This window comes from Pongo pygmaeus, chromosome 7 (assembly GCF_028885625.2).
Source record: "Pongo pygmaeus isolate AG05252 chromosome 7, NHGRI_mPonPyg2-v2.0_pri, whole genome shotgun sequence".
Classification (NCBI taxonomy): domain Eukaryota; kingdom Metazoa; phylum Chordata; class Mammalia; order Primates; family Hominidae; genus Pongo; species Pongo pygmaeus.
The window spans coordinates 157,583,106-157,596,933 of NC_072380.2; the positions used below are offsets into that span (position 1 = coordinate 157,583,106).

The following is a 13,828-nucleotide window of genomic DNA, read 5'->3' on the forward strand; positions in this document are numbered from 1 at the left end:
CCAGCTAAGTGCTGCTGGGCTCCCAAGCTGTTTTCTCCCAAGGACCCCCCAGATCAGCAAGGCCAAGTGCCCAGCTGGCCCTCAGACGCCTGCTGGGGGCACAGTCTCCACCCGGCCCTCAGACCCCCGCTGGGCGGCGCAGCCTCCACCCAGCCCTCAGAACCCTGCTGGGGGGCACAGCCTCCACCCGGCCCTCAGAACCCCGCTGGGGGGCACAGCCTCCAGCTCAGTAGTGTTTCTGAGGCCTCTTCCATGTTTCTACACGGAAATAAAAACCCTTAGAGGCACAGAGCGCCTCTCAGCAAAGATGCTGCCAGGAGGCGTTGCCATGGACCCATGCATCCGTCTCTTAACCCTGCGACAGGCCTGGTCCTCACCATCACCGGGCTGGTGAGGGGTCTTGTTAGCCCTGCGACAGGCCTGGTCCTCGCCATCACCAGGCTGGTGAGGGGTCTTGTTTCCAGGGAAAAGGCACTGATTCCAGGGGCTCAGCAGAAGGGGAGGCAAGTGGTGAGGGCAGAAGGGCCAGCGGACACCAGGCCCAGACACCGGCTACTGGGGGCCGCCTGCGGCTCCTCCAGGTCAAGGACAGAAAGAGCCCCCCTGGCGGCCGGTGCAGACTGGCTGCGGGGGCGACCTTCATCCCACGTCCCACCCTTTGAAACCAGGCCAGAGGCACGGCAGCTCTGAAAACAGGCTGTGACGCGCACCACACCTGATCATGGGACACCAAGGATCCAGGCGGAATCTGTCCCTGCCACCCCCCAGAGGCCAGCTGGGGAAGCCGGGCCCTCACACAGTGGCGGCGGCCTCAGCAGCAGCCCTGGGGGTTCTGGGTCTGTTTCCTGCTGATGCAGATGAACAGCTGAGAAACAGGCCCCGGCACCCAAGCCCTCCTTCAGGCCCTGGCCGCTGGGCACTGTTTGTTCCTCTGTGTTTGGGTGCCGCAGGCAGAAGGCACCGAGGGACAGTCCATGCGGGGCCATGAGGTGGGCGTGCTCAGGGCCTTACGTGGGGAAGGGGCTGGCTCAGAGGTCTGGCCGCAGGAGGAGGACGAGGCGGGTGGGACTGGGCCTGAGTGCAGACACCACAGTGGTGCACTCAGAAGTCCAATGAAGGAGGGCCAGTGAGAGAAGGGGCACCCTGGGGATGGGCTGGTGGTGGAGGGCTGCAGGGGAAGGCAGATGAGAATTCCTGAGGCCCGCCTGTAGACATTTCACTGTCATCCCTGTGGGAAGGCGAGGTGGTGGGGGTCCTGTTTTTTTGCTGAGCTTGAGTACATCTGCCAACAACTCCCCCCAAACAAGTGCCTCGGCTTGCTCGGCTCAGACCCTCCATGGGCCCCAGACTCTGAATTTCCACCTGCATGTCTCACCACACCCTCGGCGTACACACCCACTCCACCGTCCACCGTCCAGCAAACCACACGCTACAGGGGCCACCCCCGCTCTGGTCCGTGCTCACACACCCACTCACCGTCCACCGTCCAGCAAACCACACGCTACAGGGGCCACCCCCGCTCTGGTCCGTGCTCACACACCCACTCCACCGTCCACCGTCCAGCAAACCACACACTACAGGGGCCACCCCCGCTCTGGTCCATGCTCTCCCTTCTCAGCCCGGGGTCTCGCCAGGTACCAATAGCTGCCCAGCCCCTCCCTCCCAGCCCACAGTGGGTCCCCCAGTCGCTCCTGACGAACAAATCTAGGCAGCACCTTTCAGTCCCGAGGGAGCTGTGCCACTTTTGATACCACTGATCATGTTCTCTTCCTTTTATTTTTAAAGTTTCAACTTTTTGTTTTATAATTTCATGTTTTCAAAAAAGTTAACAAACAGCCTTCACCCAGATTCACTGCGTGTCACCACTCTGAAACCGCAACAGGAAGTGGAGCACGCATTGTGGGGTGAGCAGCTCAGGAGACAACTGCTTGGCACGTGGAGGCACAGACGGGGTCTGCCCACGGCCCGGGCGGGACCGGATGCCCACTAGGGTTCCCCACCGTAGCATCCTGTGCCGTCTCTCCAGCTACGAGGATCTCGTGGGGATCCCGTGAGGCCCCTGACATCCTGTTTCTCCTCTACTTTAACCCACGACTTTCAGCACCATGGATGCTTCTTGCCTGCATGCTACACTGAGCTGGCCAGCACACTGTCCACCTTGCTGGCTGGAATTCTATTCTAAGAGTCGCACGATAAAGAATTTGTCATGTTGGCAGTGCTGTTGTGGGGCGGCAGGTTACGGAGGTTTCTATTTTTCTGTATTTTCCAAGTGTACCACAATATTCACAAGATTACTACCATCATTGGAAAAAAAAAACACATATTATCTTCCTATAAAATGGTGCATATTCCACGTATGACATGCAATGAATCTTTCCAAGTGTCCAGTTTTAAAGTTTTAAGGATTTAGTGGGCAATGTTTCCATGAAGTATCTGCACTCTTATACTGGCCTGTGCAGCACATCACTCAAGGGGATAAACGGTATCTCCCCGCAGGGGTGTTTTAATTCAAATGCAAACTTAATGACAAGGAAGGACTGTCACAGTTTATAATGAGATAAAGTTATATAGCTTTATTTTTAAAAGTGACATATGTGTTTACATGTATATAGTTGTGTAGAAAATTACTGGAAGTCTAAAGCCACATATTAAAAGAAATAAACTGGCCAGGTGCGGTGGCTCATGCCTGTAATCCCAGCAATTTGGGAAGCCAAGGTGGGCGGATCACTTGAGCTCAGGAGTTCGAGACCAGCCTGGGCAACATGGTGAAACCTCATCTCTACAAAAAATACAAAAATTAGCCAGGCATGGTGGGTGTACCTCTGGTCCCAGCTACTCGGGGAGCTGAGGTGGGAGGATCGCTTGAGCCTGGGAAGCAGAGGTTGCAGTGAGCCAAGATCGCACCACTACACTCCAGAGAAAAGATCCTGTCTACACAGACACACATAGAGAAAAGATCCTGTCTACACAGACACCCAGACACACACACACACACACACACAGAGGAGGGGGTTACCTAAGAGTTGTGGAATTTGGTGCAATTTTAGCTTACTCCGATTTTTGCTTTCAAAATGTATAATGGAAAATTTCAAACACGCACAAAAATACAGAGATTAGTATAATGAATCCCATGTATGTGGTTTTAATTTTTCTAATTGCTAATGTGGACAAGCATTTCCTCATGTTCCTAAGCCACTGACATTCCTCACTCAGCAAACATACACGGCTTTGCCATTACAATGTTGTGTTTTGTTTTAGAAATGCACATCCTAGGTGACACCTCCCGCTCTGTCATCTGTGCTCTAAAGATCTCTCCGGCCGTGTGGCTTGTCTTTTCACTTTTTATGGTACCTTTTGCCGAAACAAAGTTTTTAATTATTATTATTATTATTATTTTTTTGAGACGGAGTCTCGCTCTGTCGCCTAGGTTGGAGTGCAGTGGCGCGATCTCGGCTCACTGCGAGCTCCGCCTCCCGGGTTCACCCCATTCTCCTGCCTCAGCCTCCCGAGCAGCTGGGACTACAGGCACCCGCCACCATGCCCGGCTATTTTTTTTTTTTTTATTTTTAGTAGAGACGGGGTTTCACCATGTTGGCCAAGCTGGTCTCGAGCTCCTGACCTCAGGTGTTCCACCTGCCTTGGCTTCTCAAAGTGCTGGGATTACAGGCGTGAGCCACCGCGCCTGGCCTAGAAGTTTTTAATTTTAATATGGCTGAATTCATAAATCTTTCCTTCGTGATTTCTCCTGTTTCGTTTTCTTGTTTTTTTTTCTTTTTTTTTTGAGATGGAGTCTCGCTCTGTCGCCAGGCTAGAGTGCAGTGGTGCAATCTCGGCTCACCGCAACCTCCACCTCCCAGGTTCAAGCGATTCTCATGCCTCAGCCTCCCAAGTAGCTGGGATTATAGGTGCCCGCCACCATGCCCAGCTAATTTTGTATTTTCAGTAGAAATGGGGTTTCACCATGTTGGCCAAGCTGGTCTTGAGCTCTTGACCTCAGGTGATCCACCTGCCTCGGCCTCCCAAAGTGCTGGGATTACAGGCATGAGCCACCGTGCCTGGCCCTTTTGACCTTTTTAAAGAAAACTTCCCTACTTCTAGGTCACAGATATTCTCCTTTTTTTTTTTTGAGACGGAGTCTTGTTCTGTCTCCCAGGCTGGAGTGCAGTGGCGCGATCTCGGCTCACTGTAACCTTCGCTTCCCAGGTTCAAGCGATTCTCAAGCTGGCTTCCTGAGTAGCTGGGACTACAGGCATGCACCACCATGCCCAGCTAATTTTTGTATTTTTAGTAGAGACGGGGTTTCACCATGTTGGTCAGGCTGGTCTCGAACTCCCGATCTCGTGATCCACCAGCCTCAGCCTCCCAAAGTGCTGAGATTACAGGCAGGAGCCACCGCGTCTGGCAGATATTCTCTTATAAGTTACTTTTCACACTGAAGTCATTAATCTGCCTGCACTGATTTTTGTTTACTGTGTGAAATTTCATTTTCCCATATGGATAGACAGGGATCTTAGGACAGCTTGTTAAATAGCTTTGTTTCCTTAGTGATGGACAATGGCAGCTCTATCTTAAATTGAGTTTCTGGCCAGGTGCAGTGGCTCAGGCCTGTAATCCCAGGACTTTGGGAGGCTGAGGCAGGTGGATCACCTGAGGTCAGGAGTTTGAGATCAGCCTGGTCAACATGGTGAAACCCCGTCTCTACTAAAAATACAAGAATTAGCCAGGTGTGGTGGCACACACCTGTAATCTCAGCTACTCGGCAGGCCAAGGCAGGAGAATCCCTTGAACCCAGGAGGCAGAGGTTGCAGGGAGCTGAGATCACGCCACTGCACTCAGGCCTGGGTGACAGAGCGAGACTCTGTCTCTAAATAAATAAATAGAATAAATCGAGTTTCTGTAAGTGTGTCTGAGCTCCCAGCTGGCTTTGCTGATCCATCCATCTCTGTCTCTGCCTGAGCAGTGTCTTAGTTACGTGGCTTTGTAAAGTTGGTCCAAAGCCACACACTCCTCTCCCTCAGGCATATGTCAAAGCCATTCTTGACCCTTGGTTCTTCTCTGTGAAATTGAGAATCACCTCTTTCTTGGCTCCACATGGAGCCTGTGGATGGATTTCAGGAGAACCAGGCATCTCGGTGGAACTTTGGTCTCCACCCAGAGCCAAGGTGTCTCCCTCCACTCATCCAGGTGTCTGAAGGGCTTGGACACCTTCCCCTGACTGGCCCTGTGTCCCTCTCTGCTTTCACAGGACCACTAAGGGAAACCCTACAGCAGGGAGAACTGGGACCACCCAGAAACCTCTGCCGGTCCCAGCTCCAGATGCAATGGCAGACCACTCTTCTTCCCGAGGGCCTCACCTGTCTCCCTTCCTTCTCTCCATGGACATCCCAAATCACCACAGAGAACCTGGAGGGGCCAGCCAGGGGTTCCCAGCACCGGCTCACAGAGAACCTGGAGGGGCCAGCCAGGGGTTCCCAGCACCGGCTCACAGAGAACCTGGAGGGGCCAGCCAGGGGTTCCCAGCACCGGCTCACAGAGAACCTGGAGGGGCCAGCCAGGGGTTCCCAGCACCGGCTCACCGAGAACCTGGAGGGGCCAGCCAGGAGTTCCCAGCACCGGCTCATATAGAACCTGGAGGGGCCAGCCAGGGGTTCCCAGCACCGGCTCACCGAGAACCTGGAGGGGCCAGCCAGGGGTTCCCAGCACCGGCTCCGGCTCACCGACAACCTGGAGGGGCCAGCCAGGGGTTCCCAGCACTGGCTCACAGAGAACCTGGAGGAGCCAGCCAGGGGTTCCCAGCACCGGCTCACCGAGAACCTGGAGGGGCCAGCCAGGGGTTCCTAGCACCGGCTTCCCCTCGTGCACTCTCTGGCCCTTAGCTCCAGGGCAACTCTCCCTGGAGATGACCCTTGACCTTAGCCTGTGATATAAAGTGTCAATGTCTCCCATTGTTAGAAACATAGGGACACCAACATGGTACACTTCAAACCCCCACAGTTCAGCACTCTAGGGAGAGAGGATTGAGGCTTGGCGGGGCCAGGACCTCCCGCCCATGGTGCCACGCGCTGCAGCCTGGGCCTCCCGAGGATGTTGCTGGTTGTGGCAGCCCGCTGCACACACCATGCCCTTAAATCTCAACCCTCATGGGCCCCTGCAGGGCCCATAGTTTAAATGAGAAAGAGAATCCAAGGATCACACAAATAAAAATGGCAACTGTTGAAAGGAGGTGGACGGGTGCCCTGCCTTCCCCCTGGAGCCCGGCTCTCCCCGAGGGACAGATGGGGCATCCCTGCACCCCCATGGCTCAGCCAGGCTCTCCACTTTTGTTACCTGACCCCCATGACTCAGGGCAGTTGTTTTTTTTTTTTTTTTTGAGACAAAATCTTGCTTTGTCACCCAGGCTGGAGTGCAGTGGTGCGATCCCAGCTCACTGCAACCTCCACCTCCCAGGTTTAAGCAATTCTCCTGCCTCAGCCCCCCAAGTAGCTGGGATTACAGGTGTGTGCCACCACAGCTGGCTATTTTTTTTTGTATTTTTGGTAGGGATGGGGTTTCACCATGTTGCCCAGGCTGGTCTCGAACTCCTGACCTCAAGTGATCCGCCCGCCTTGGCTTCCCAAAGTGTTGGGATTACAGGAGTGAGCCACTGTGCCCGGCCTCAGGGCTGACTCTCAGCCAGCAGTGGCCACAACAGGACTTCCTTCCATGACGTTTCTCACACTGCTGGAAGTGCAATCAGCTCAGCCCTCTGCCCAGAATCACTCCCGGCTCTGGGCTCCACCCTGGTGATGGGCTCCACTCTCCTCTGCCCCACAGGGTGTGCCCAGGATACCCCCAGTGTCTCTTCCAGTCTTATCCCTCCCATGGCCGCAGTGTGCAGGACAGTTCTCTCCCCAGGAGGCCAGACCCCATGTGGCAGTCCCAGGCTCCCCTGAGCCCTTAGTGATAGCCTCAGGAGCAGCCTTGGAGTGTGACTCCTTCACAGACACTGGGCTTCAACCTGGGGCAGTGGCCAGAAAACTCTGGCTGATGCAGGTACCATGCTTATTTCCACGTGCCAGGTCCCATACTGACACAGGGCTCAGAGCCTGCCCAGGGAAGGGGGCCTGGATGACAGCCCAGAAGCAGAAGTGTCCCCAGGACAGTTCCCACTGGCACTGGCTGGCCTGGGCTGCTGTCGGTCTGCTCTGCGGGACAGCAGCCATCAGCAACCCCACATGGCTGCACGCCCATCTCATACACCAGGATGGGCAATGATATGGTTTGGCTGTGTCCCCACCCAAATCTCCTCCTGAATTGTAGTTCCCATAACCCCCATGTGTCGTGGGAGGGAACAAGTGGAGGTAATTGAATCATGGGGGCGGCCTCCCCCATCCTGTTCTCGTGATAGTGAGTTCTCATGAGATCTGATGGTTTTACAAGGGGCTTCCCCTTCCCTGGGCTCTCATTCTCTCTCCTGCCACCATGTGAAGAAGCACTTGTTTCATCCCCTTCCACCACGACTGTTCCCTGGGCGCCCCCAGCCATGTGGAACTAAGTCAACTAAACCTCTTTTCTTTGTAAGTTGTCCAGTGTCAGGTGTGCCTTTAGTTGCAGCATGAGGACGGGCTAATACAGGCATCAAATAAGGGACAGCCAGGTAAGCACAAGGAAGAACCAATTGAAAACCAACAGAGAAGGAAAGAAGCTACAGCAGCTCCTCAGGGGATCCGGGTTCGGAGCCAGCACGCGTGGAATGCACACTGCTGTGACTGGCATTCACGACAAGATGAGTTTCTACAGAGGAAGGAAAACGTAGAGGGTGTACAAAGAATTGAGTGGAAAATCTAAAATGTCAAAATAAATCCCTGAAATTAACGTGTTATACAGGTTTAAGAAGAAACTAATGCCAAAGGATGGAGGGACAGAGCACAGGATGGTCAGAGGACAAAGCCGGCAGCATGGGATGGGGCCTGTGGAGGGAAGACACGGGAGTGGGCAGGGGAAGGCCTGCTGCGTCCACGCGAGGAAGAGTGAGGGGCAGAGAGACATTTTGCTTTTTTTTTGAGACGAGGTCTCGCTCTGTCGTCCAGGCTGGAGTGCTATGGTGCGATCTCGGCTCACTGCAACTTCTGTCTCCCAGGTTCAAGCGATTTTCCTGCCTTAGCCTCCCAAGTAGCACGTGCCACCACGCCTGGCTAATTTTTGTTTTTAGTAGAGATGGGGTTTCACCACGTTGGCCAGGCTGGTCTAGAACTCCTGATCTGCCCGCTTTGGCCTCCCAAAGTGTTGGGATTACAGGTGTGAGCCACCGTGCCTGGCCAGAAGAAAACATTTTTAGACAGATCAGCCTCCAGTCTCTGCAGGTGGAAGAGAGTGCCCATCACCATCAGGGAAATGCAGAGCTCGAGACACCGAGGAAAACCAGCAAGGGTGGTGGTCCCAGCCCCATGGGAACAGCTGGGGTAGACGGACCCAGGGACGCTGCTGGCAGGGACATGGGTTGGCCATGTGTGCCAGGTGCCGGTTGACAGCACTGTGGGGACTCGCTGCCTGGGGCCTGCAGCTTAAGACCTGGTAAGATTGAGGGCGTACAGACCCAGCAAGACAGAGCAGGGCCGCCCCGAGGGGTCCTGAGCACACATGCCGCATGAGGGAACCAGGCAGGGGCCTGCAGGCTGTGCGCTGCATCTAGGCTCATGGAGGCACAAAACCAACGGTGATGCCAGAGGCTGCCTGCCCAGTGGGGCGCGTCTTGAGCCTGCACCTCCTCGAACACTTCTCTGCACACACGTGTCTCAGCTAACATATTTTCAGAGGAAGAGAAATGTGCCTCACCCTATGGGGAGGTGGCCCTAAGCCTCGCTCAGCAGCCGGGAAGAGCAGCCGTATGCTGCAGGGACAGAACTGTGGGGACCACGGGGAGTGGCAGACTGGGTGCAGGAGGCGGGGCTCTCGCCAAGCCATCTGGAGAAACTCGGCCCAGGGCCTGAAGGGGAAGGTAAGACCCAGTAGGGCTGGGGACCCGGCTGGCCGCCTGATGCCCACGGCCTGTCTCCCTCAAACCCAGCGAGGGTCAGACTCACAGCCGGAGGCAGCACGGCGGCGCGGGGGGAACACAGCAAAGCCTCAGCAACCTCAGCCGGGCGACCACGGCCAGCGTGGGTAGGACTCTCGTGCGTGCTCACCGCGCCGTGAGATGAGAGCAGCACGCCGCCTCTGTGGTCCTCCTCCCAGTGAATCATGGTGAAGATCAGGCATGTCCAGGCGAGGGGCGTGTTACGCAACGCCGGGCCCCCCCTCCTCCAGGCCGTGCAGGTCACCAAATGCCAGGAGAAGGTAAGTCCAGAGGAGCCTGGGGACGTCAGGATCGATGTCACGTGGGACCCGGGGACAGAAAAAGGAAATCAGGTGCAAACCCGAGCGTCTGCATAAGGTGTGGATTCAGTTAGTAACAGCTCCCGGCAGGGGCTCATCAACTGCAGAAAGGCACCGGCGGCACGACGGCGAGGGTGTCGGTGGCTGGAGGACCCTGGTGCAGTGGACACAGAGGCTCTGTGCTGCCTGTGCCATTTCCACGTAAATCTAAGATTGTTCTAAAATAAAAAGTTTGCTTAAAAAAAGTAAGTAGTCTCCATATTTTAAAATGTTAATTTTATACTCTATAAATTATATAAGTAGCACAGTCGGCCTCATTTCGGAGCCAGCAGCTGCTCCTCCATGCACGCCTGTCCCGGCAGGGCCTACCCTGGGGCAGGGAGTCATGGCCCAGAGGGGCTCAGTGGACAGGAGCGCCCAGAGCAGGGCAGCGGGAAGCCCGTCCTGGGAGGACGAACTCCTCTGACACTAACAGGGTGGAACAAAGCCCCCAATTCTTCTTCCTGAGGACACTGACTTGGTGACCATGAGGCAGCTTCACCAAAACACAGGAGACCTCTCCAGCTCCCCGACGAGGCCCTCTGCCCTAGGGACTCCTGTGACCCCATAATCCAGGGACAACCAGGTTCCGGGAGGGGCTGGTGCGCAGGGCAGAGGGTTGCCCCCACATGTGCTGGCAAACGCTGCCATCCTACTCAGGGACCTGAAGCTAGGTCCGTCTCTGTGGCCTGTGGCAGAGACACCCACGACGAGCTCGGAGGCCTTCCAAGGCTCTGCCTCTGGTGTGAATCAGCAGCCCTGGGCACAGCCCAGGCGCCTGTGAGATGGGGGCTCAGGCCAGGCCCCAGCTCCTCCAGAAGCCTCAGGACAAGGGCTGCGGGCTGAGGGGCACAGAGGGGCACAGAGGGGCGTGAGGAACCTACAGAGGCTGAGATGCATGGGAGCCCCGCCCACAAGAGGGAACAAGATGTCACTGCTGCCTTGGGGCCCACGACGCCCTGACCCTGGTGCCAACTGCTAGCCCTCCATGCTCCCAGCTGATGTGAGGCGAACAAGGGTCTCTCGCCTGTCATCCTGCAGAACACAGGGCCAGCTTGGTGGGCCCACCAGGGACACCACGTGGCACGTGGGACAGAGGCCAGAGAAGCCTTCCTGACAGGGCCTGACAGAAGATGCCATCGACACTGCGGTTGGGGCAGGGCCATCTCTGGAAGATGCCATCGACACTGCGTTCGGGGCAGGGCCATCCAGAAGATGCCATCGATACTGTGCTCGGGGCAGGGCCATCTCTGGTGACCTTGTATAGCAGCACAGACAGGTCACTTGTGTTTTCTGACCACTGGTGATGAAGGTTTGGATGCTTGTCCCCAAACCTCACGTTGAGATGTGATCCCCAGTGTTGGAGGTGGGGCCTGGTGGGAGGTGCCTGGGTCGGGGCAGACCCCTCATGGCTCGGTGCCGTCTTCTCGAGCGTGAGTGAGTTCTTGTGAGAGCGGGTTGTTTAAAATGTGTGGCGCCTCCCCCGCCCCGTGCTCCTCCTTTGCCATGATCAGAAGCTTCCTGAGGCCTCCCCAGACGCTGAGCAGATGCGGGCGCCATGCTTCCCCCACAGCCTGCAGAACCACCAGCCAATTAAATGTCTTTTCTTTATAAAATACCCATCATCAGGTGTTTATAGCAATGCGAGAACGGCCTAACACAAGTGACTGCAAGGCCAGTCTGCAGAAGGCTGCGGGGGCAGCGGTCACCATGTGACATCTCAGTGTGTGCCGAGGGGGTCTTTGTCAGCTCCAGAGACACCCCTACCTCCGCACAACCCAACCTGCTGCCCTAGCCCTGCCTGGGAACAGAGCCAGCACGGAGACCCCAGCCAGGCCCGAGGCTTGTCTCCTCTCGGTCCCTGGCTGTGAGCCTTGTTGACTGCCCTGGGGCCCAGCCAGAGGGTGAGGTCGCCCTGACCCCCAGCCCTCACCCCTGCCCTGTCCAGGCCATTCTCCATGCTGAAGATGGAAGAAACTCCCCAAACTGGGACCTGGTCATTATACCCTTGACACCTTCCACAGCTGGCACTGACCCTGGAGTGAGGCAATTCCCAGCAAAGCCGCCATCCTCCTGGTCCACTCCTCAGCCTGGCCGGGCTCTGTCACCTTTGCTTCCGTGACCTCCTGGAGCCAGGCGGCTGCGCAGGCCTGGGGTGCAAGGCCAGAGGCTCACGGTCCCCCAGCAGGTGCCTTCCCTGTCCATACACCTCCTCTCCGCAGCCGGAGCTGGACCCCGATGGACAGCTGCTCCCGTGAGCACAGACCTGCAGGGAGGGTGGCGCGTGTGAGGAGCACTTGCTGCGACGTTGAAAAGGACAACGGCAGATGGAGCAGCCTCAGGGCACCCGAGGAAACCCCAAGAAGGCACCTGCAAGCAGACACCTGCAGGAAGCTCGTCTTGAGGCCTGGAGGGACCAGAGGTAGCAGGGCCACCATGAAGGGCCTGAGGCCTGGGCTGACCTGACCTAATTCAGGTGAATGGACCCTGAAGAAGGACTTGTTTGCATCCCCTTCCACCATGATTGTTCCCTGCGTGCCCCTAGCCATGTGGAACCTCCTGGCTGGTCCACAGGGAGCAGGATGAAGGCTCCGGGAAGCCAGTGGTGCTGGGGAACAGGGTGCGTGCCAGAAGAGAGGGGAGGGGTGGGGGAGCAGGGGCGAGGAAGGGCAAGGTTTTTGGCCTGAGCACCTGGAGGGCGGGGCTGTGTCAGGTCTGGGGTCAGAACTCAGGACGCACACCAAGGACAGGCCCACATGGACCCAGGTCAAACGCGGTGAGCAGTGAGGCGCCCTCGACATCAGCACAGCCTCCCCGCCCGGAAGGAACAGGCCCCGTGTGCCAGGGCATCTTCCCCTGGATGGCGGCGTCGCCTCGTGCCTGCGGGGAGTGCTGCCTGCTCTCCTGTTCTCACGTCACTTCTGTTAGATTTTAGCAGAACAAAGTTGAGTTACTCCCAAAATAGTTTTTCTGAGTACAGAGAAGCTCAGACAGCAGAGAATCGAACATTCTATGCCCTAAAAGAAGTAATACCAATTGTTATTTTTGTTTAAAATGCACTTTCAAACGAATGTAATGGGATAATTCTCTCTCAACAAAGAATAGCATTTTGTTCCCTTTTTAGTGCACTCCTGCGTGTGTGTGGGCAGAACACCAGCCTCCTAAGAACACTGTGGGCACCTCCTGGGGGACGGCATTGAGCCCAGACCCTAGGGAAACCTGAGAGCACCTCCTGGGGGACAGCATTGAGCCCAGACCCTAGGGAAACCTGAGAGCACCTCCTGGGGGACAGCATTGAGCCCAGACCCTCATGAAACCTGAGGACACCTCCTGGGGGACAGCATTGAGCCCAGACCCTCGGGAAACCTGAGAGCACCTCCTGGGTGATAGCATTGAGCCCAGACCCTAGGAAACCTGAGGGTACCTCCTGGGGGACAGCATTGAGCCCAGGCCCTCGGGAAACCTGAGGGCACCTCCTGGGGGACAGCATTGAGCCCAGACCCTCGGGAAACCTGAGGGCACCTCCTGGGGGACAGCATTGAGCCCAGGCCCTCGGGAAACCTGAGGGCACCTCCTGGGGGACAGCATTGAGCCCAGACCCTCGGGAAACCTGAGGGCACCTCCTGGGGGACAGCATTGAGCCCAGACCCTCGGGAAACCTGAGGGCACCTCCTGGGGGACAGCATTGAGCCCAGACCCTCGGGAAACCTGAGAGCACCTCCTGGGTGACAGCATTGAGCCCAGACCCTAGGAAACCTGAGGGTACCTCCTGGGGGACAGCATTGAGCCCAGGCCCTCGGGAAACCTGAGGGCACCTCCTGGGGGACAGCATTGAGCCGAGACCCTAGGAAAACCTGAGGGCACCTCCTGGGGGACAGCATTGAGCCCAGACCCTCGGGAAACCAGAGGGCACCTCCTGGGGACAGCATTAAGCCCAGACCCTAGGAAACCTGAGGGTACCTCCTGGGGGACAGCATTGAGCCCAGACCCTCGGGAAACCTGTGGGCACCTCCTGGGGGACAGCATTGAGCCTGGACCCTAGGAAACCTGAGGGCACCTCCTGGGGGACAGCATTGAGCCCAGACCCTTGGAAAACCTGAGGGGGCACCTCCTGGGGACAGCATTGAGCCCAGATCCTTGGGAAACCTGAGGGCAGACAACAGCTTGGAGGATGCTGGGCCCTGGGGAGCTGCTGCCCAGAGAAAGGCACGGGCTTCAGACTGCAGAGGGCGACCGGGCCTCAGGGGTCCCACAGACTGGCTGGAGCTGGATCGCAAGGATGGAGGGGTACAGCTGGTGGCCCCGCAGGCTGGCTCTACACAGGGTGAGGTGGGGAGGACATTGTGTCAGCTGGGGAACTCGCACCTCGGCCCTCCACCACAGAGGGTCAGCATCAACCCACAGATGCAATCTGAGGCGTGTTTGAGGAAGATTC

The 13,828-nt window shown here is 56.9% G+C and overlaps 1 protein-coding gene across 5 annotated transcripts in view; it reads right to left on the bottom strand.

The window, feature by feature from the left end:
- Nucleotides 1-13,828, bottom strand: part of ARHGAP39 (Rho GTPase activating protein 39) — a 157,356-nt gene that overhangs the window by 49,599 nt on the left and 93,929 nt on the right. The window contains exon 1 of one of the 5 annotated variants that reach the window (XM_063669244.1): nucleotides 9,165-9,332. The exons of the other annotated variants lie outside the window; for them this stretch is intronic. The gene's annotated coding sequence lies outside the window, so the exon portion shown is untranslated. Of the gene's footprint in view, nucleotides 1-9,164; nucleotides 9,333-13,828 lie in introns of those variants that run through there. 5 annotated transcript variants of the gene reach the window in all.